Raw genomic sequence first — 23,435 nt, forward strand, 5'->3', positions numbered from 1 at the left:
CTGATAGAATAAAGGAAATAGTTGCCTCAAAGTGAAGCTTAGCATTAAAATGCTATATGTTGGAATATTGTGCTACCAAGCGAGCTGAAGATTTGAGTCCTATTAAATTGCATCCAATATGGATGATTTTCACTAATATTCAATGCAACCATAAATTAATATCCTTGTACTGATACATGAAAATTATGCAAGATAAATCGTAGGTGCTTGACAGGATGCATATAACATTAAATAAATAAAAATTCCAACAGCTGAATTATCTTAAAATTACTGCTAAAAATGCTTTTTGCATTTGTTCTGACAACAAACCTCTCTCGTCCAGGATAGCATGTTTACAGTAGTTAAATTTTAAGGAAGCTAAATTTCAGATGTATTAACAAAATTAATTAGTAGTCTTTTAATTTATTCTGACTTTCATAGTTTTGGGGGCTTTGTTTGTTTTGAAACAGCTTTTTTTCAGCCTGTGTGTGAATGTTTACAGATTTGGAAGACCATATACTTCTGATGTTTAGTTCTGGTCTTGGGAGGCATAATGCAATAATACACTGCAAGATCTTTTCTAAGAAAAAAGGTGGGATACAATGTCTTGGATGAAAACTGAAAATACCTAGAAGTATTATCACAAGGAGCACATGAAACAGAACAAATCTTTCCACTTTAACATTTATTTCTCCTGTTACCAAATCCATTACACTGTAGTAACTTCCTTTAGAATTCTCTAACAGAGACATAACTGTGTGGTGATGCTTCTTGTTACTTGAAGACAGAGTTGTGGAAAAACTACTGAAATCTAAACATTATGTGTACACGTGAATACCATCTGGTAGAAGAAAATCCCCCAGGAAAAGGAAGCTCTCTGTAGAGTTATGTGAAAATATATTTGGAATAAATAGCAGGAAAAATAACAATGTAGTTGAATGGACAAAGTCCAGATGTGCATTTGCAATAGGAATCTGAGTAAATTATAATTAGAATATGTAGGCCAAATAAATGCTGAGTCGAGCTTATTACCATTCTTGTCACTAGATAAAATTGTTTCCTATGCTTTCTATGCATTTGCTTATGCTATTCATCTTGCTTCATCTATTGTTTCAGTCTCACAAGCTCTGAAGTTATGTTGCCTTTTCATAGAACTCACCTTTTAGCACTTGAAACTGTACCTTTCAATGTGAACTGATAACAGGAGGAATAGTGAAAGTGATATGGAGTCCTATACTTATGAGCTATCTTTTTGTAGTTAGCTGTAACTAATGTGTCAGAGTGTTATAGCTATGAGTATGTCTTCCCATTTGCAAAATGATCAGTGAATAAGGAAGAAACTGCAAATTTCCTTTCTGTGAGGTGCTTTTTCACATTCTCTCATGTGCTCTTTGCAGCTTTGGAACAGGAGTGGATATGTCAGGATCTTTCATATCCCTGCATGTGGAGGCACAAAGCCTCTGTTCAGCCTCTCAGCACGATAAGAAATAGCAAAAGACATGATCCTGTATATCAGCCTAGAGAGATATAATTTTGTTGTTCTTTTTTGTTTGTTTCTTCTTAGTTTAAGGGAAAAAACACAATATTGTTTTATTTATGTAATGGAGTTCAAAGACAGAACTAAAATTCATAAAGTTTCCATGTCTGCAAGTGTGTGTGGAGGGGAGAATAGATGAAAATAAACTGGCCATGCGTACATTGTTTCTAATGTATATTCTTGTTATTTGAGATGCAAGATTTCATGATGAAACTTCTGTTTCTGTGGGTATAACTTCCTTGCGTCCTCTTCTCCCCTTCCCTCTCTCAGGAATACCAAGTTGATATTTTAGTTTTTTAGATTTTTTAAAAATAATATTTGTGATTGGACAAATATGTATGAAGTTTCTGGCCTCTTCCTCCATTTTATCTCTCCCCAGAAGTTAAAGATAGAAGTGGTTGCTTGCCATGCGTCTCTGCCATAGCAATATATTTTTCTCTCTAGTTATTGAGTTTATTTCTTTCTGGAATGTTTGTTTCTTTTAACTATGAACGACAGTGTGGTGAAAACCCATTAACACTTCTGTCTTGACTGGTGAATGTGTGTAGCATGAATATCTCTTATGACATTATCTCCAGTTTTATTATCTACGTAAGGACTAAGTTGGGTCCTAGATTTTTATTTTCTTCTTGTAAAGGGTAAATTACAAGCTCTACCTGTTGCATGTTTGTTTATTTCAAAGTAGTTATACCAATACTATCCCTATGTTGCTCTTAGTGCCTTACAAGGAAAGTCTTGGTGACGCATGTTTGATTAAAAATACTAATTAAATTTATTAATATTGTCAGTTGCCAAACAAAATCAGTAATTCTTCAGTCCTCTCTCTGTGACAAGCAATGGAAGCTTTATTACATTTTTACCAGTGAAACCACTGGAAGTGACCTACCAATGTCAGCTAAAATCATATTGTTTACTAAATCTCACCTCTAAGTGTCTAATGGAATTTTTGTTCTCCCACATCCACTTTAAAGTAGAAGTGAATCCTACATGTTATGGAGACTTCTCTGATCCTGGTATATATAAACGGGGTGGAATTTTTCTAGTCTGACATCAGGAACCAGTAAGATGGTTCTTAGTAGGGTGTCAAGATAAGGAATGTTGTGTAGAAGCAATTGTCAATTGTTAAACTTCATAATGGTTGCTGTTTCTGAAAACCTGAGCATTCTTTCTCTTTGAGAGAACCACTCAGCATAAAAAGTCTTTCTGAAGTAGTTCTTATATATGTCTGTTGGTTTATTTGACACAGTACATATCTCAGAGACACTGCCTGGGAGATTTGTTCTATGCAAATAACCTTATTGTTTAAGAAGTCCAAGATGTTCCTGCTTAAAAGAGCAGGTTGTAAAGGGAAGGTCTAACTCAAGGGAAATTGTAGAAAGGGCAGCAGCTTTTGAAAACAAGCATAAAATCTCATTTTAAAATACTTCTGTAGTTTTCTTTTTTCTTTTTTTCTTTTTTTCTTTTTTTCTATTTTTCTATTTTTCTATTTTTCTTTTTTTCTATTTTTCTTTTTTTCTATTTTTCTTTTTTTCTTTTTTTCTTTTTTCTTTTTTTCTTTTTTTCTTTTTTTCTTTTTTTCTTTTTTTCTTTTTTTCTTTTTTTCTTTTTTTCTTTTTTTCTTTTTTTCTTTTTTTCTTTTAACCTAAGATATTTACAAGGGGAAGAAATGTTGAAATACTTCTGTGGTACTCTTGCCTTTACTGCTGATCCTGGCTTCTGACATGTTGCATTCTCCTCAAGGCAAGAAGAGGGAGTCTGCAGGTAGTAGAGCCCACCTATGTGGCAAATGAGAGCCTCAGGTGGAGCACAGGCTGACTATCCTTTTTGAGTTTAAAGGGATTGAATTATTAACTTCTAATGCTTGAGGCTATGGGACACAATAGTTGTCCCCCTCTCCCCCACCTCCACCAGAGTGGTTGATATTTTTATTTATTTTATGAAAAGCAAAATCTGCAATCCATTCAGAGTACTTGCAGAGTACTTCTGAAGTATACTTGACTGTGAAGAAGTTATCCTGGCCTTCTCTTGCTGTAGGTAAATAGATCAGGCTTCTTTCAGTCCCTTTAACTTTACCCTTCAGATACTGCATCATTGAATATATAAGCTTATTCTACATTTCCCTACTGTTTTTCAGTCTAATTTTTGTGTTTCCTTTGAGATCAAGTTGGCATCTTGTATATCAAATAGGCATCATCAGTTAGAGCTTTGTCATGTCTGAAATATCTGGTAGAAGCGTGATTTAGGTTTTTCAAAATATTTCTTTATACATATATATATATTTCTGATGACATGTTACTGTTACATAGAAGAAAACAAAAAACACCAGGAAAGTATTACGTTGCCAATTAGTTTACATGCATTATTTAACTAATGTTCAGTGATTTTGGTGTTCTATGTCAACTTTGTATGGCTATATTCAGGAGGATCTCCCCGTTCTTTGAATAACCATGTGAAATATCCTTTATCCTCTTCTCCACATGAGAAATGCACTCGTGTTTCCAGCCAAGTCATATCTTTCAATTTAATAGATGAAGACAGCTAAAAACGGGTAATCTAGGCCATTGTAATTACTCTTTTTATTATGAATTTCTCCAAATACTTGTAAAAGCTTGACTTCTAAACAAGACAAAGTTCATACAAATATTTGTGAATTATTTTTGTTGTCTTTTTCATAAGCATGGGGAAAAAATGGGGGTGAGAAATGGAAGAACAAAATGGTTTCTAAATGTTGGTCTTAAGTCTACTCTAGGCTACATTCATTTTCACAGAAACCATGAGAAAAACAAACAAAATCTCTGTCTTGAAGGTCACTAAAAAGATTACAGATGGAAGTCATGGGAAACAGGAAATTCAGGAAATGTTACAGTATTTTAATATCAGTTTATGAATATCAAATTGAAAGTATTTATAATCATGTTATCCATGAGAAATGCAATAAATAGCACTGTCTAGTGTGAGGAATGCTTTCCAGTGTCTTTGAAGTGAGAGAGCAAAAATGTAATCTGCTCTCACTTTTACCACAGCAGCCACTTAGGGGTTAAGTTTAATCCATGAGAAATTTATTCTGTTCACCTGTGCCCCAAGCGTTGATTTTTGTGACAAGTGGGTGAAAATAAAGGGGGGGATTATGTAATTTTTTGGTGTTTCTTTAAGAAAACAATGCAAAAAAATAACGTATGCAACTGAACCAGCAAATATCATATTTTCCAATATTTTTATCTACTGCATTATTTTCAACACTTTATCTATTAGATTTTTGCACTATGATACTTAGTGGTGTTTTCTCTTTGATTTCACACTAGTAATAAGATGCTTTCCTTTTGGTAAGAATGGAAAGTGGAAATTCACACTTGCAGAAAATCTGTCCTCTTCATTTTCCTGACTACTGAACCATATTACACCTGTTAATTAGACATAGGGAATGTTGTTCTGAATTATCTGACACATTAGATTCTCCTCATTTATACAAAGAAATTTCAGTAAAGTGTATTCAGTGCCTTCCATATCAGTGCCTAGCCTTCAGAAGAGTATGAATGGGCACAATTATTAATTTTGCTTGCAGTACAGATAGAATGACAGTATAATGCTTTTGATGCTGGCAAAAGCTGATGCTGCCGTTCAAGTACTATACATGGTGCACAGAGAGGAAGCGCTGCCCACGCATGTAGGGCAAGAAGGTTAAAAGTTACTATTTAGTCAGTGAAAAATCACAGAATATTCTCAAAAATATGAATGAGAGACTTCATCTGCAAGCTATAAACAAAATGATCATAGCAACAGGAATGCATTAAGAATTGTATTGCCATAAACTCTTCAAATTCTGGGGCTTAAAACTGTGTGTAGAGTAGAAGTGATCGATGTAGATTGTTTGAAGTAATATACTAGTGTATTGATTTATCTCCAGAAGAAAACTGTAGAAAGTAAATCCTAAACTTGAAGTGTTCTAGGCTGACTAGAATCTTAGGCTAACTAATAATTATGTACAGTCTTTTGTGAAAGTCATCTGTAAAGTACTGAAGACTTTGCCAGCCTTCTCTGCAACAGCTTTTCTCACTGCAGCTTTCTATTACTTAAACTCAAATGTTGTCAGAATACATCTCTAGAGTTTATTTTTAATTCTGAGGAGATTACAAAGACTCTGAACCCTTCAAGGAATAAGAATGCACAGTGATACTGTTCACTGTTTCCCTGCATAATATTTTTATTCTGTCTTTGATGTATTCAATTGCAGTTGTAGTGAGTACCTCTGTCCTGCAGTTTTTCATTTTCTTCCCTTCAAATCTTTAACTTGCTGAAATTAAAATATCTTTCTTCAATTAAAATATGCATATTGTTAAAGATACTTATACTATGGAACAGAATAATATTTATTGAATAAACTTTCTCAGAAAAAGTCTCTTATGTGTGATTCTGTAAACTCTTAAATTATAAATACAAGGTGGTTGGGCAGACCCTCCATGCTTCTTTTTTAAGGCCCTTCATACAAAAAAAAAATACAAAAATCTGAAGTGGGCTCCTTAAGAACACCAGTGCTTTCTTCCCTAGAGAGGCAGGAGTGCCAACCCTTCACAACCTATACACCACTAAAACAGAGTGACAGACAATATGCCATCGACATTCTATTGAAATAATGTTTGTGGCAGTTCCATGTAGGATTCAAGCCTTCCATGCTGTCTGGTGTATTTCAGCTCGGAAACTAAAGAAAACTGTCAAACAATTTGTATGTTCTTATATAGATGCTTAGTCAGCTCCTCTTCTGACTGAAAGGGGAAGAGAATAGTTAAATGCTAAAGAATAGTGATTCTGATTAAATTTGTTTGACAGAGTTTGTCTCTGTTTACAGCTTGTTGATGAAATGTACTTGCCAATAAGTTCAGTATTTTTTTTGTCATTAACTGAAGCATTCATTTTTTTCATGCTGTTACAGATATTGTTCAACATGGGTTATGTTTCAGCAACACAATACCTGTAAATCCAACCAACATTCACAGAAAAATATTCTATAAAATTTAATTTTCTCTATCAAAGAATACATTCAATTTACAAAGTGCTACGACTTAATGTGATTAAAGGACATCTATACAAGGAGACTTGTATCCCTTACTTGCTAGCTATCAAAGATCAAGGGTGTTACTGAAAGACTGGCTATCCAACAGCAACAGGGGAGCTGCATGCAATTTTTTCCCTAAAAAACAATACCTGTGTAAAGTAGATGAAAAATGGTTAGTAATTTAATACAAGCGATGCACAAGCCAGAAGGTGAAATAGTATTTCAACTGCATAGTAAATCAATAAAAGAAGGTCTTAAGTAAAATCAATTTGTGAAGTCAGAATAATTAAGTTCTTAGATCTACTGGGGTGCAATTACTTTATAGAAATAGAGCAGAATTAAAGTACTGACGTGAAGATTTTGTTCTCAGAGCTATGGGTAGTAGTCTTAAAATTTCTATGTATAATTGTGAAAAGAACAAGTTTAATTTAGGTAAACAGCTTGTAGTTTTTGGGCTGTTTTAAAGTAAAAGTAAAATTATAAACTGTTGTGTAGTCTAATGATGAGAACAGATTATTCCTTTTTTTCTGTTCTGGCTTTTGACTAGCTTATTATGTTCTCATCCCTCTGCTATTGCTTCTGCCCTTTAAGGAACTGTACATTCTTTCTACTTCTCTTGAAATAAAATCCTAACATTCTACTACAGGTAAAGGTCGTTACCTGCTCTTCAGGTTATGTTCACGTTTGAATATTCTAGTATGCTGTTTATTCTTTTGGTTTGTCTTTTAAGTACCTCAAATTCTGGTGTTCTGTCCTTATTGAAAAAGTTTCAAAAGAAGGTGTAGTAAGCACATAGACCACTTTGTGACTTGCATCAACAAGGGCACTTGAATACAGTTGGGAAATGAAATCAAAGGCAGGGGAGTTGATTTGTCTTCCTTACACTGAATCAATGCTGAATCAGAGCAATTCAGAGAAAGGTGTGACTCTCAGTACCTGTATTGAGGCGTCAATGTATCAGAGGCATCAAGCAGAAGCAGAAAGGTAGGGTGGTGCTTTTTAAGTATTTTAGGGAATGAACCATCTGTTTACTTGGCCCAATTTCACATTTTGAAAGAGCTAGCTACAAACATTCTCAACCCTGTCTTCAAATGGACATCTGCGAATAACTAAACATGCAATTCTAGAGGCAGATAGGAATCTTAGTTCTATTTATATTATGTAGATTCCTTTAGAGGTTTTCCTGATTTAGACATTAGCAAAAATTGAGGATCTCGATTATTTTAAATTTGGGTATCTTAAAATCCTTCAAGTTCTATTTTTAACTTGGTTTTGTTAACTTTAGGTCTAGATGTGCTTTATTTTGCTTTTCATAATTTACAAACAAGATGAGAAAAACGCTGGATGATTTAGCTTCACTAATGTGGTTGATTGAACAGCGGAACACTTTCTCAGCCTTTTTCATGCTCGGTGCTGTAGCCTTGTCAGAAATGTCTCTTTCGATAACCATGTAAGTCTTCTCCAGTATTTTTTTGCTCGTACATCTTAATAGTGGCCAAAAGTATCACCACTCACATTCACAGAGCTTGTAGGAAGCTAGTTTTGATGTTATTGAGTTAGTTAACATATTACAGGGCTCCTTCATTAGATCTGTGCTGCCACTGGACAGGGGAAATTAGTGGTTGCCAGTGTGTGGATGTGCATCTGCTTTTTAGGCAGCTCATCATTTATGATGATACAATAAAATATAACTTTTAAAGTATGAATCGGTACTTTAAAGTACAATTTTGAATGTATTAATACACATTTTAAAATATGATTTTGAGTTTCTGCTTCTCAGATTAAATGTTTAAAATTACTAACCTTACCAGTCATGTCGGTATGCTACACCCACACTAGATAAGTGATTTTCTCATATTTATTTTCTTTAATCTCTGTATACACACACACATTTAAAATTCTCCTGTAAAGCATAATGCAATTTTCAGTCTTTTTGTCCAAATGTTACCATATAGAAAATATTTTATTCCACATCACTAAATATATGTAAGTGTACTTACTCCCTGTGTCAACCTAATCATCTAAAACCTTGTGACGGTAAATGTAGAGTGCCTTTTCTGCAGCAGTGTTCTTTGAACAGGAAGATTCCCTGGTGAATTCATTATTAGATAGAAGTCCCACCCCTATGAAACTGCTGTAGACACATAACAGGATTACTGCTCAAGAGTTTACAAGCATGCAAGTAAAACTGCTCCAGTCAGAAGCAGGCATCTTTAACTAAGGTAGGAGAATGATCTTTGATACACCTTGAAACAAAACAAGAAAGCATTTCTAAGTAATTTTTCTTTAAATAAAATTACTTCAGATACTACAGTATCAGTTCAGCTTCTATGAAAAAAAAAAAAAAAGTGTTTTAAAAACTGTATAACTGCCTTTACTTGTTAGAGTTAGTATATTTTCAATTCAAGCTCCTGATAAATGTGGATGTTGTTTTATCATTGGAAAAAGGAGGGTTCAAAAGCATGTAAAAATTCTAGAAATGGCTCTTGTACTTCATATGTTGATTTTTATGATTTTGAGAGAATACTTAAGATTCTTACTTAAGATGTTTACTATTTCTAAATTAAATATTTTTAAATAAATAGTATTTCTATTTATTTCTTCAGTATTTATTTTTATCTTGTAGTTTCATAGTTAACAGAATGGATATGACAATTTTCAGTTTTAAGTAAGTCCTTGCTTGTAATTTACCTTGAAGAAATACATATAATATGTCTGCGTTTTCAGAATAGTAATTTGTTATACACATAAAAAGGGCTTGATACAAATTTTCTGACTTTCTTAATTAGCTAATGTAGGATGTATTCATGCAAATCTAAGAAAATAAATTATCTGGATTTAATGACCTAATGGCAAGCAGCCCTCAAAATGTAGAGCTGCCTAATCGATGTGGTGACAAATGAAATGATCTGTGGCCTTCAAGGTTGAGAGCTAATTGAATGATCACACAGCCTTTTTTTTTTTTTTTTTTTTAAACAGCTGCTTGTATATTCCTAATGGATAGCTTGGTTTTATTCTTCCTTAAAGTAATTGCACATTCATTCTTAATTGAAATTCCTCGGTTTTATCTATCAGTTTGCTTTTAGGTAGGGCAAGGGTCTTTGACTTTTATACTTTGGAGGTTTACGTTGTCAGTGTGATGTATAGAGCACCTACTTGTAACTGTAAGTGAATAAAAAATCATTTTAACCTGCTCTTAAAATGTTCCCCTACTGAAAAATTCTGAAACCCAAATTAGAGAGTGCTAGGAAATCTCAAGTCTATTAAATGTATTCCCTGCTTTGGGTACTGCTTGTGAAAGGAAATATAATAATTTATCTTTGTTAGACTGGTTGTTTTATGTACATAATCAGCTACAGCATAAATTACTTCATTAACAGATACACAGAGAAGTCTATGTAATGAAATGTCTGAGTCATAATAATAAAATTGACTTATACGTGTAAATTGTCATAGCAATCATTAATGTTTAAGTGTTCCTTGTCACCAAAAAGTTTGGAAGGACAACTGCCTTTCCTGTGCTTCTCCAACTGCTCTTTTTCTGAGGGCAGTGATTAGGAGTATTTTCAGCTGCTAACCCTGTTCATTCACAAATTAGTGAATGATCAGGGTCCTGTTGTGTTTGAGCTACTTAGTTTTAGAGGCACTGAATCTCACAGTCGTATGTACCATATTCTCTTATGGTATTTGACACTAACTGGGCTATCTCTTAGTATATTAAACAAGTGGTTCATTTGGTTTCTTAGTTATATAGTTTTTGATATATTCAACACTTATACGGCTGTCTGATAGCTTTAGCAGACTTTATCCCACGTGCTTTGTCCATTGCAAAAAATGTTTTATTTTTCAAAGAGCTTCTCCTCCACAGGCCCTATAGCACATTTTGCTGTGAATTGAACAGGTTTTCTGTTCCCATTTCTTGGGGGAAAAAAGCGTTAATATTTATCTCATGACAATGTAGAGCAATGAAAATTGCTTCCCTGGAAAGATGACAATGAACAATGACCCATTCTTTACTTTCCATACTTGAATGTCATCCATATCCAAATGTTGTGAGAAGTCTCCAGATTGTTTGCTTTGTTTTCTTACTTTTTTTCACTCTTCCCTGTGGAACAAAACAGACTATACACAAGTGCAGTGCCTTGCACGATTTGAACAAGAAGGGCATTTTTGGAGCAGGGAACAGAAGAGGAGAAAAAACAGAAGCCAAAGGAAGAGTCTTTTGCATCTGCATATGAAGTTATCTGACATATTAATACTTATTTTTTGCAGTTAAAACCTCATTTCCTACGTGTTCTTCCACATACTCCCCTATCCTTTGCCCCAGCCAAAAAGTAGTCTTGCTGTATAGCAAGAGTTCTGTAACTTCGTGAGAGTTATGCAGATTGCAGACACTGTGTATGGGGAGAGAGAAATCATTTCACTCTTTCCATGCTTGGCAGTAAAGAACATATCGCTAGTCTCATTTGATGAAAAGCAGAGGTGATAGGGAAATTACAGGAATACAGATTTTATTGATATTTGAATGTAACTGTGTCCTGAGGGCAGGCAGTCTTTGTGAATTATATCGATAGTATCTTCTTAATGCATTTCTACCTATTGTTACCAAAATTGTTAGCTGATGGCTAATAAGGCTTTTAACTTCCTGACACTGACAAAGGCAGCTCAGTGAATGAGAGAACTCTGAGACTGATATTTAGCCTGGCAAAATGTGTTTATTTCAGACTACCAGAAAAAAAATCAGTTTGTTTTCCTGAATGTTCTGAATTGCCCTTTATATTTCTGATATTGCTGTACAAGCTTTTCCCAGGTCTCAACTGTTGTAAGGAAATTAAATTAGGATTATCATGGTATTAAGTTCTTATATATGTGTGTATGTATGTGTGTGTATATATATGTATGTGTGTGTGTGTGTATTTATATATGTAAGAAACAATTGGAACATCATCTTGTTCCAATTTATTGTTTGCCGCATTATTGTCATCCTTCACTTGATTTATCTTTAGGTAGAATATAATGCAATTGCATATATTACAAGTGGTATAACCTGAAAACACAATAATTTGGTCTGGAAGTCTCTAGCCAACTGGTAGCTAACGTCAAGTAAATCTGCACAAGCTGCATTTACTCTATTGTTGCCATTTCAGCGTGTAGTGTTTTTTTTTTTCTTTTTTTTTATTTGTTTGATTTCTCATGCCTGACTGTCTTTTATGTTTAAAAAAGATTCTACCTTTGAAATGCAAAGAAATTTCTCAAATAGAAAATGTCTCATAATGCTATAATATGGGTTGTAACAAAGAAGAGCAAGGGATAGTAGCATAACATGTAGTTAAAGCATAATTTGAAGAATCCTCCTTTTTTTTTGAACGTGAAAATTTGCAATAAAATATTCTTATGTAATTTACTATTGCATGTAGAACCATAAATGGGCAGGAAGTAGCAGTGGGGAGAAAAACAACAACACAAAAGGGATTTCACCAAATTTTCTCCTATAGAAGGATTGAGGCTCAACATATTGCTTAGAGTCTAACAACTACAACCAAAGAAAATCTTTTCTTACCCTGAGAGGGAATGGCTAAATCTTCTATTACCTATGGATTTATTTTCACTGAAAACTAATTGACCAGGAAAATGTGATTTGCAACAAGATTTAAAATTTGATTTTCTTAATAATCATCTGCAAGCGAAAAAGGTACTTACATCCCATGTTTGATTAATCCTTGTAGGTAATACAGATGTATAAATTGACTTGCCCTTGCAGGCTTAGAATCAGTTGTATGCTATAAAAACACACAAATGTAAGGAGATTTCTAGTTTGTTTTCACAGTGCACATATTAGCTTAGCAAATTGTAAAGCTATGAACTTCAGATATCTTTTTTAAGGCATTCAAGGCCAGGTTGAATGGGACCCTGGGCAGCCTGATCTATTGACTAACAATTCTGCCGCTGGTAGGAGGTTAGGAACTTGATGGTCTTTAAGGTCATTTCCAGTCCTAGCCATTCTGGGATTCAGATATCAATATATACTTCCGTGGAAAACTGATTCACTAACATGTAATGTCTCATATTTTATTATGCTGGCACCTTTTGTCAGAGGTGGAAGTTGGTGGTATGGCAGTAGAGCATCACGACAGTATTCCCTTCTTTTTACTGCCATGTGACAGATGGCAGCAATGGGGCAGTCTGACAAGATGGCATGTGACATGAAATTGCAGAAGAAAAGGTGTGGAATTGAATTCCACCATGTGGAATAAATGGCACTCATTGACATTCATTGATGTTTGCTGAATGGTTTTGGAGACCAGCCAGTGGATGTCAACATAGTAAGGCAGTGGGTGGTGTGTTTTAGCAGTGGCAACAGCAACAGTGGATCACCTCTGCTGGTGCAGATTTTTACAAGTATGGCATGCAGGCTTTTGTTCATGGCTGGCAAAAATGCATAGCTCGTGATGGTGATTCTGTTGGAAAAGTGTTTTGTAGCTAAGAATTTGCTCTATCAAACTATCAAATCTATTTCCAGCAGTGTTATTGTGCTCTTTGTATCTGTAGTTTTCATGGAAATAAATAGGAGACAATACTTTCAGAGCTACATACATATATGATAATATTGGTATATGTTTGTATAAAGGAGGAATTATTCTGTAGTCTTTTGAAATGTGAAGATACCTCTGAAATGCCATTCTACTTAGGTGAAACCTTATTAAGATGATCTTTTGAAAGGGTAGTTAAATAATGTATCACAGTCTGTATTGATGCATGCTCCTGCATTAAGCTAGCTATTCATTATGTATGTAATAATGTATTTTATGTATTTGCTGTTTCACCTTTGTTTTTAATTTACTTATGCCTTCCTTCTGGAAAAGTATTCTAATAGTTTTAACACTGAGTATATCAGAATCATTCTGGATAATATTTTTAGGCTGTTAATTCTATCTAGACTTCCCTAGTTATCCCTTAAAGCTACTGAGAGTACCCCAGCTTTATCTGAGCTAACATTGTTTCAACTGGGAGTTCAACTGAAATCAGCAGAAGTCACACAAATATATGTATATCTGAGCAAGCTCTCTGATATTGTGAGTTTGTGCCTGAATTTAATACCAGTGAAGGAGATTTATCTCAGACACTCAGCCTGTCTATAAAGACCACTGCCCCAGGAGGAATATTTATCTCCTGGAGAGTTTCAGATTCCTTTTTTTCATTGAGAAGAGCAGTAGATACCTAGGTGTAAGCAAAGGAACCATGAGAAGTTTTCAGTAAATGAACACATCTGCTAGCTTTGTTCAAAAATTCAGGTGGCGCTGTACCTCAACCTCAGTCTCCTGTTTTAGGTTGTATTTTTAAAAGAAAACCCTCCAAAAGTATCAATGTAAAGATACAATTTCCATTCTCTCTGTAATAGGCATTGACTATAGAGCACTAACCTCGACTTCTACAAAAGACATAGCTATGTATAAGAATAGGAGTTTGTGCTTTTAAAATATTGTGTTATAACTTATAAATAATTTATATATTTTGCATTTTTAAGCCATGTAATTTATGAGTTTTATCCAACACGGTTGCTGGATTTTAGTTTGAGAGATCTGTAGCAAAGTATAGGATTACTGCTGGCACTTTCTTACATTGACATTTTAGTACTCAGATGTTCCTTCAAAGGTTTTCTGCTGACACGGTTTGGTTCAGGACTTTGATCAGGCTGAGTGGCTGATAGTTTGGGCAGGCAGCTAAATTTCCAGTCTTACATAGGCATTTCTGACCATAACCTAAGAAATATTTTTGGTAGACTGTCTGCTCTCACTACTTCCATTTTCTTTCTCTTACCTAAGCATGAACTTCAAGTGCTCTGACCCTGTAAGTGCCTGTCTCACCTATGAATCCTGAGACTGCAATCTGTGTAGTAGACTAGTAACTAGTACTGTTCTGTACTTCTATAGTATCTCCGGCTGAATGATATGACTATCAATTTTATTAAGAAATATTCATATATTAATAATTCCTCAAGTCAAAAGCAGATTCCAGCCTTTGAGTTTGGAATTTTTGATATCTAAATTGTTCCAAGACTGAAGAGCACCTAGCATCTTCAGCCACTGAAAAAGAGCTGGGAGGAACTTCTGTAGTTATTCTTTTGTATGATGGAATAAGAAGATAACTTTTAGCTGAGTTGTGCATTTCAATAGTAGGAAATGGATTTTGAGAAGAGTAAAACAGTAGTGAGAATTATTTTGATTGCTGCAATAAATGAAGAAGGAAAATAATATGCCAGTAAGGTACTGGGTAGATCTTTGTCTATTCCCCTTGATGTCAAGACACAGATCTGACAAAAAAAGGGACAGATTTTTTTTCTTTCCCATGCCAAGAGTCATCAAGTAAATCTCTGTCAGGTAAATCTCAAGTTTGCAGAAAAGCAGTTCCTGTAAAAAGCATCCAATTAGCCTACTTATGTCACTTAGTACTCTGTGCTTTAGTGTTCTTTGACTGTAGATTAGTTTCTGTGCTCTAATCCCTGCCATTAATATTCACTCACCATAAGCTTGCTTTGCTATGCATTATTTATCAAGTTTAGAAAGTGATATAACAAGTTCTAACAAGGAAACTGACAAAAATATTGTCCAAAAGTGCTTTTAACCTAAACAACCCACACACTGAAGAAGAAATGTGAAAAAAAACCACTATTAAAAATAAGGCAACTGAGTATACATATACTAATGTCATGCTGCTTGCATACTTTTTATGTTTCCTTAAATTTTAACTGGAGTTGTAGAAATAAATTTTCAAGTATACCAAAGAGAGTGCTAGACCACCTCCCCTATGAAGATGAGCTGAAAAAACTGGGTCTCTTCAGCCTTGAGAAGAGAAGGCTCTGAGGAGATGTTATAGTAGCCTTTCACTACCTGAAGGGGGCCTACAAAGGGAGCTGTGGAGTGACTTTTTAGAAGGGCCTGTAGCAACAGAACAAGGAGAAATGGTTTCCAACTGGAAGAGGATAGATGTAGACTAGATATTAGGAAGAAATTATTTCCCGTGAGGATAGTGAGACGCTGGTACGTGTTTGCCAGTGAGGCTGTGAATGCCCCCTCCCTGGAAGCATTCAAGGCCAGGCTGGATGGGGCTTTAAGCGACCTGGTATAGAGGGAGGTGTCCCTACCTGTAGCGGGTGGACTGCAACTAGATGATCTTAAGAGTCCCTTCCAACCCAAATAATTCTATTTTATGATATAAGCAGAGACCAAAAGATGTAACCTTGTGGGTATGTCAGCAGAACCCAGGATCTGGTGTTAAATAATTAAATATCTGTTTTTTAAGGTGTTTGAGAAATTTGTTCAAGGGGAGCTATCACAGTTAGGTTTAGGTATAACTGGTGAAGGCAAAATCTTACTATTCCTAGGAACAGCTTAACAGTTCAAACAATAAACTAAGAAGTTGCATATTTGTGTTCTGTTCTTAACTCAAAGCAAATATATGAGACAGAATATTTTTGCCATTCAGAATATCTGGCATTTGGGATTCTAGCAGAAATGCATGATTTGGAGAAAGTGAATAACTTTTTCTGGTTATTAGTTGAGCTTTAAACTCCTATAGGAATATCTTAAAGCTGATGTAATGCATGAGTTGAGGGAAATTATAAATTGCTGGAGGATATTGTCATAGACTTATCCACAGTTGTGGTTTAAAAATACATCTAATGTTGACTTTAAAAAGCTAGTTGGTTTCTATGAGTCATTTTTAGGGCACTTCATATTTGTATGAAAGTGAATTTAAATTTTACTGACTGATTTCTATGTAAGAGAACAGCTTGCTTTCTTTAGCAATTCTTATTTACTATTTTGTGGATTGATAATGTGTTATGTAGCCCTAAATCATCTGTTTTTTGTTGTTTTTTCTTTTTTAATTATAAAATTAGGTTGAATTTCTTTGTACCTGCTGATTAAATACACTAACAAATGAAGTAAAACATTATGATAATATACTGTCAGACCATTAAAATAATCAAGAAATTAAACAGTTTCTGTTATTTCATTTATGAAGATTGTGTTCTGTGCAGAAACTCACTTTATTCTGTTCCTATAGTAAATCATCTGCTTGAAAGGTGTGTGAAACTTCGTTAAATGCAGTGTTTAGTGCTTTAGCTGTTCAAAATCCAAAGTTTTAAAAGATTTAGATGTATTATCACAGAGCACAAATGAAAACAAACTAGTAATGCCTGGAAATGAAAGACTTCATGCCTCCTTCGTGCTCTGCAGTGCACCCGGTGAATCAGTCATGATTTCCAAGCATAAACTCCAGATTTTGTGTAAAATATATTCTCTTACTATGTTCTTTTTATTTGTTCTAAAGCATGCTTTATTTTTTCCCTGTGACACTGAGATTCTTAACAATGTTAGAAACAAAAGAGAGATGCTGTGCCTGGACTGGAATCAGCCTCTGTTGTTAGAAACCCTACTTGCTGAATATGTAGATATCTATTTCCAAGGTCATAGAATCACAAGGTTGGAAAGGACCGACAAGATCATCTAGTCCAACCATCCTCCCATTACCATTGCTACCACAAGCCACTAAACCATAGCTCATAGCTCCTCATCCAGACACTTCTTGAACCCTGCCAGGAACGGTGACTCCACCACCTCCCTGGACAGCCATTCCAGTGCCTGACCACTCTATGAGAGAAAAAGTTCATTCTTATGTCTAATCTAAACCTCTTCTGGTACAGCTTGTGGCCATTTCCTTGGGTCCTGTTTGTTGCCTGGGAGAAGAGGTATTTCTACCATTCTCTCAGCAGCTACATTTGTCATAATGGTAAATATTATACTGTGGTATAAGAGACCAAATTCTGCTCTATCTCTTCTCATCTCTGCAAGATCTTACATGACAGCATGTTTCTGTCTCTGCTCATAGCTGGCAGCCTGGAAACTTTGCAGTTCTAACTTTATTTTCATCATGGTATGCTTAAAAATAACTGTCGTCTCAATGATGAAAAGGTATTTGGCTCAACATTTGAGGGGAAAATCCTTTGCACCATCTGATGCAGTGTTCAGCACTGTTCTGGATACAGAAGGGTTAAGCAGCATGCCTGGGACAATGATGAGTATTGGTTTCAATGCTGTTTCCAATTAGGTTTGATAAAGAATTGTATACAAGAAAAACAGTCAAGGGCAATGGGGAGCTGCTTTAGAAGAAAGAACAGATGGAGAAGATGACAGATTTATGCTCCAGGTGATTGGTATAATAACCTAGAGGAAAAAACACAGGAGAAAGCAAAGCACTCAAAACAATATTTTGCATGTATTTTGCTGTGCTTTCTTGCTATGCATGGAGAGTATAATTCTATGGAACATTTGGCATGCTGCAGTTCTGACTGTGCCTGCACAAATTCTAGTTGAGGAGATGAGGTTGACTGAAGTCACTTCAGCATTAGCATTTGTTGGACAACAAAATAAAGAAGGCTTTGCTTACTCCATTAGCACTTTATTTGTATGACCAAGCTAAGAATTCAAGCAAAACCTTTCTTAAAATATATGAATGTATCTTCTGAACTTAAATTTAAACCCCTCCAAAAAACATGGAAATAATTTCTGCTGTCTACCTCTGCTCTGTTAAAAGCCACTCAATAGAGGGTGTGGAACACAGAAGTATAGGAGTGGTCTATTTTGCTCCCCAGCAGCATGGGGAGATAACTGGAAGGACAAAAATGAGAAAACTTGTGAGCTGAGATAAAATAAATAAATAAATAAATAAGCAAGGCTGAAAGCACAAGCAAAGCAAAATAGGGAATTCACTTATTAATTCCCATCTGTAGGCAGATGTTCAGCCACTTCCTACAAAGCAGAGCCTCAGCACAAGTATGAGTTACTTGGGGGGGGGGAAGCCGTAACCACAAAAGTCCACCCTTTTTTCTTCTTTCCCTAAGTCTTTATTCCTGAGCATGTCATATAGCATGGAATATCTCTTTGGCCAGGGCAGATGTCCCACCTGTATCCCCTTCCAAGTGTTTGCGCACCTTCAGCTAAATCAGTTTCAAGTAGTCAGAGTGGGAAAAAGAGAGAACCGCAGTGCTGTGCAAGCACTGCTCAGCAACAACAAAAAAAAACAACAACAACAAAACAATGTGTTGTTAACTCAGTTTTAGTCACAAAACCAGAATGCACCAACAGAAAGATGGCTATGAAGAAAAAACAACTCTCAGCCAGATTCACACCAGGAGGTTTTTTTTATTTTATTTTTGGTCTCACTTGAAAAATATAAGTAGCTGGTATGTTGAGGGGTAACATTTTTGGGCAGGAGGTCTGACAGAAGCTATGGAGTCTCCTAATTTGAAATTATCAGGGAGTTCTATGCTTTCCATGTGAGAAGCAATAGTAGATATGATGGATGGCTGTTCCTTGATAAAGTAATTCTCTTAACATCTGCTTTATGTAAGGATGCTCTACATTGCCAAATAAAGATGAAAGCTAAGGCAGAGAGAGCTACCTTGGTGCTGATCTGATGTAAGGTGATAAAATAATCACCATGAATTATCCTTGGTCTAATAATTTTCTCCTCAGCCTGAAGATTTCACACAGCCATTTATTTCCTACCTGTGAGAGAGACTAAAGGCGTTATGTTGCTTTCCATGTGCTTTCGATCTCTGATCCAGTAAATTCTGTGCATAGTCTGGCTGTCTTTGTAGGCTATATGTCCCAGTTTGCCTACATTGCCTAACTTTTCATTGGCAAGGATTTTGTCCTGGGAAAAGAAAATAGGGAATGGATTTTGTACTTTTACTGGCAAACTCAGGTTAAAAGAAACTGAACTATTTCACTAAGTAGTTCAGCTTTAACAGAAGTCTTCAAGAGTTTTGAAGTGGACAGTGGGTTCTACTAATGGATCGTTTATGTGTTCAGGACAGCATCACAGTCTATTTTTGAAGCAATTAAAAAAATACGTATTCTATAACATACTCTTTGTGCTTTTTATGTTTATGTGCGTAAGTTTATATGCATTATAACAATTACAAAGTTATATTGGTGACATCTGAGAGCAATACATGTACCATCTTAGTTCGGATGGTTGGAATTTAGTACAATCAGATCTGTTGTAGACAGCTTTTTTAAGCAGTGTTTTATTGGAGGTATAATGTGATGCAGTTGCTATACTCAGTGGGGAGAATATTATAGCTGAAATGCTGAAATTATAACATGCAGACAATATATTGTTTAAATATATTCTGTTATGCTTTTAGTATATTGTCAAACATTAGTCTACAAACTTACTTCATAAAATTGGTTTGTTCTCTGAAAAGTATATTTTGTGTTCCTCAGTCTGAGTAGGTACAACAAAGACAAGACAAAACATATATGCTTCAGAATAAGGACAAATGGATGGGTAGGATATGAAATGCATTAATAAATTATTAGTATGAAATTAGTCATTTTGAGGAAGTGGGAAAGGAGTAGTGAGTTGCTGCAGAAGTGACAAGATTAGAGAGCTTTATAAAGCTGACTGTTTTGTTTCAGGCAGAGAACTTGGTGTGCACAGGAAGAGCACATTTCTATATAAATTCTAGAATCTGGTTACTATTTTTATCTTGTGGAATCTGATGTGGCTGTTTCCAAAGTATAAACTGGAAAAGTAAATAAGAGGCATTCCCTTAGCAGAGGCTGCCACCTACTTACAGTAAAATTTATTAAAGCAAAAGATAAATAGCTACCAGCTGACACATCCAGGAAATGGGGTAATCAAGTCCACTTTGGACTGTATGGTACAGCTTCTTGCACAGAAAACAAGTATTGGCACATAGTCAATTTTTCTTCTTCAGAGTCAGCAGAAGTTGTCTTTGTCTTTTCTTCCTTTGCCTAAATTGGTAATATCTCAAACCTCAACCTGTGGTGTGTCTCACTGCAAAATCTTAATGTGGGTGGATTGTGTGAACATTTTTAAGGCTAGAATCTCATCCTTCTTTAAATCATTGCTTTTGATTTGACAAAAAAATTATAACCTAGTTGTGACCCATTCTTTTCACAGTTCTCTCAAACTATTCTGGTGGTTCTGCTTCATTTCAGGAGCTTACTGAATCTGGCTGTTCTTAGACTGTGTGGAAATTTATCTGCACTTAAGTATACAAAGTACGTTTGCAGAGTAATCTGAAGCATTAATACTTGCTTTTAGAGGTACAATAATTGCTTTATTTTTTTCCTTGACTGTAAACAAACATGTGAAAAAACACGTGACATCCAAATATTATGTTTCCCAAACAGCAGAGACTATGTTGGTACACAGATTAATCCACTTCAAAGGAATGTAAAGAGCTACTGGAAGACAGAAGCAGTAGGTACAAACATAAGTGCCTGCTGACTTCACATGCAATGGAATTCCTTTGCTGAATAGACTTACTAATAGATATTAATACTGTGTCATACCTGAAATTAGTGTAACCTGGGTGGCATATAGATATTTAAACCTTCTTGTTTGTTTAAAATATTAGAATGCTTTTCACATGTGATTTTGTGTTCTAGTGGTGGTAAAATACAAGTAAAGAATCAGTTTGAGCTTTTTGCTGATCTCAAGTTAACTCACCTTCAAATGCAAATTGCTTCATTACAGTAGTATTAACTATGGCATGTCGTGATGGACCATCTAGGTTCAGGATGCAGCTTCGATTTTTCTGTTTTATGTTTATGATAAATGTCTACCTTTCTATTCCTGGCTTTCAAATTTCTCGAGTTTCTCATCCTTAATAATAAATTGATTTTCAGTAACTAAATCAATGTGCAATAATCCTTTATGATATGCTTTCTTAGCTTTTTGTAGCTGGTGTTTATAGACGATGTTATTGATACAGTTGTTATGTAGCAAAGATAAATGTTTAGCTCTTATTTTCTCTTTATATGTCCAGTGCTCTTTTTTCCCTCTCAATTCCCTTTAACTTATTAACAGTTTTTAGACAGTATGCTAAAATATGTAGGTTGCTCTGAAAGTAATGCCTTGTACTTATTTACATGGAAACTACAGCAAATAAAGAAGTAGAACAATACTATTTGATAAGAGCAAATTCTCAGCTACAAAACACTACATTTCAACAGTCACCACCATTACATATGTATTTTTACCAGTGAATAATAGGAGCCTGCATGCCATGCTTGTAAAAATCTGCACCTGTGGAGGTCACGCACTGTTTCATAGTTGCTATGAACCTGATATTTGGCTCCATACACAGTAACTTGGTTTTAATCTGACGATTCTTAAAGTTATTTACTGAGAGATTTTTTCTGTTCAGACATAGCTTTGCTTCATACACTCTTTCATGTGAGACACCATTTTGCCAGCCTGCCCCTCTGCTGCACTGTCTTGTAGCAGCAGAGAATTGGCAGGAAGGTTCAACCTCCATAGCTATAACATCAGCGTCCGCCTCTGACATTGTGGGTCAGCAACAAGCTTAAAATATTTTTTTTCTCCATTTTTTTCTGTGCTGACCACTTCAGACTCTGACCAGTTAGTATCTCTTTGAATGAGCTAGGAATTGCATGTATATTAATCATACTGACTGGCCACCCACAAATCCACAACAAAATTTTTTAGACTTCACCTACCATTTTTATTGTCTTGGGTCCAACAAACAGAGTGACCCGGATGTTACTCACAGATGTATGAGCTGCCTCATGGTGACTATACCCACATTTTGCTTGTACAAGAGCTTTCTGTATTTCTGTAGTCCAAATTATTTTTTAGCAGGGGAAGAGGAATGTATATAAAGTTAATTTGTGAGTGAGCTCATCATCCAGTATTTTTCAGTGATGGGCTTTGGAAAGACTTACTGAAGCAGTTATATTTAGGTATGTTTAACTTTTTGTGAGCATACAGGCAAATATTTGCCATAGCTCTATTTTACCTTTCACATACTGTATGTAGTATATTAAACCACAAAACCACACTGGCATGGTGAAAGGGTGGGTATTTAATATTCAGCTCGTCTTGGAATAAATGTCCTAGTGGAGGTGGTGAGTGGATTTTTGTGTGTGTATTGTTGCATGTGTAGGTTTTTGTTGTTTTTTTTTTAATCAGCTGTGTGTGCCTGAGAGAAGCTACTTTTCATCGTAATGTTAAAATCTCATCACTAGCCATGCACCACAACTCAGATGTTCAATTAGAGAGGACAAAATTAGTAAATGGCATACTAATCCTTTTGTAGTCATTTAGGTTGGTGGTGATGCATCAAAACTCTCTTACACAATGCTAGTTTAGTGCAAGCAATGTATCCTACAGTCACCAGCAAACCTTCCTGTCTTCTCCAAGAAACCCATCGAATACTAATTCAATACTAATTTCACTCTGAAAAATGGTATTAATGTCTTACACTTTAATCTATGTTCATAACCAAAGGCTTTATTAAAATGTTGTGAAAATATATTTTAAGATGTGACACAAGTGTGAGCCATGCAGTGATAGGTTAAAGTGTATAATATATTATTCAGTTATTGTACCTCATTCTTTTCTGTAGTTTCATTTATATTCAATGTTACATCACCATATCTGCTGCTATGTGCATATCCCAGTTTGTCAAAAGGTTTCCATAACAATTCATAAGCCTCACTGCCAGTGCTTGATTGATGTCACTCACTCATCCTTTGCTAGCCACTAGAGACCCTGCAATAAGAATATTTGCAAATCAAGAATATAATGTAATGCTTTTTTCCATTGACATATTAAGTAGGCAGTACACTATAAGTAATTTTGTTAGTCTGATGGTCACATCCCAGATAAGAAACCTAGTGATTATTTTCAAACAAGGCTGTTATCAGGCAACAATAAGGAAGTGTTGTTTTCTGCTTATTTAACAGATTGATTCTGTGTTCTTGAGATGATCATCTGCTGATTCTTTATTTCCTGTAGGGTTTTATT

The 23,435-nt window shown here is 35.1% G+C and overlaps 1 protein-coding gene across 2 annotated transcripts in view; it reads left to right on the forward strand.

The window, feature by feature from the left end:
• Positions 1 to 8,692: 8,692 nt before the first annotated feature.
• The window catches only part of DLC1 (DLC1 Rho GTPase activating protein), a 222,320-nt gene continuing 207,577 nt past the window's right edge, over positions 8,693 to 23,435 (forward strand). Inside the window, exon 1 of one of the 2 annotated variants that reach the window (XM_015862301.2) lies at positions 8,693 to 8,788. The gene's annotated coding sequence lies outside the window, so the exon portion shown is untranslated. The remainder of the gene's footprint in view (positions 8,789 to 23,435) is intronic. The other variant, XM_032444090.1, reaches the window with a different exon arrangement.

Source organism: Coturnix japonica, chromosome 4, assembly GCF_001577835.2.
Source record: "Coturnix japonica isolate 7356 chromosome 4, Coturnix japonica 2.1, whole genome shotgun sequence".
In the NCBI taxonomy this organism is placed as follows: domain Eukaryota; kingdom Metazoa; phylum Chordata; class Aves; order Galliformes; family Phasianidae; genus Coturnix; species Coturnix japonica.